The 724-nt window shown below is 49.0% G+C and overlaps 1 pseudogene; it reads left to right on the top strand.

Moving 5' to 3' along the window:
* The first annotated feature begins 396 nt into the window (after nucleotides 1-396).
* On the top strand, nucleotides 397-514 carry LOC126261285 (5S ribosomal RNA; annotated as a pseudogene).
* Nucleotides 515-724: the final 210 nt, after the last annotated feature.

The raw sequence follows: 724 nt of genomic DNA, 5'->3' as shown, positions 1-724 counted from the left end.
TAGATCGAGCACTTCCTTCTTGACGTTGTGTTCGGACACGGTTCACCCGTTCCTGCCAACATCTACAGTGTCATCGCTCCTATTCAAACTGTACGTCAACGGTCTTCTTTGAGCTGAATACACGTCCTGTCTTAAACGCTGACATCTGCGTATATTGTTCAGCTCCCGTCTGCGAGGCACAGTTATTGTCCAACTGAGAACACAAAGTGAAATTCCCAAAGAGTTTATGCCCGGTTATCGACATGCCACCGTATGCTATTCTTGCCAGCTGCGCTGCGAAATTGCTCTGCAGTTTCATACATCCATCGGCATCCAAAGTGTGAAATTTTGCGTTTTCCATCGGTACCTGTGTGAATACCAACTTGCGACCAATTTACATAAGTCTTTCGTAGTGCGTGCAACGGTCTTACCACAGTGGATACACCGGTTCCCGTCAGATTACCGAAGTTAAGCGCTGTCTGGCGTGGCCGGCACTTGGGTGGGTGACCATCCGGGCAGCCATGCACTGTTGCCATTTTTCGGGGTGCACTCAACCTCGTGATGCCAATTGAGGACCTACTCCACGGAATAGTAGCGGCTCCGGTCAAAGGCAACCATCATAACGCCCCTCCTATCCGCATCCGGCAAAAAATGGCTCTTAGCACTATGGCACTTAACATCTGAGGTCATCAGCCCCCTAGAACTTAGAACTTCTTAAAACTAGCTAATCTAAGGACATCACACA

Source organism: Schistocerca nitens, chromosome 5 (assembly GCF_023898315.1).
Source record: "Schistocerca nitens isolate TAMUIC-IGC-003100 chromosome 5, iqSchNite1.1, whole genome shotgun sequence".
NCBI lineage: Eukaryota > Metazoa > Arthropoda > Insecta > Orthoptera > Acrididae > Schistocerca > Schistocerca nitens.
The sequence above is the reverse complement of the archived record's forward strand: the minus strand, read 5'-3'. Positions and strand labels throughout refer to the sequence as shown.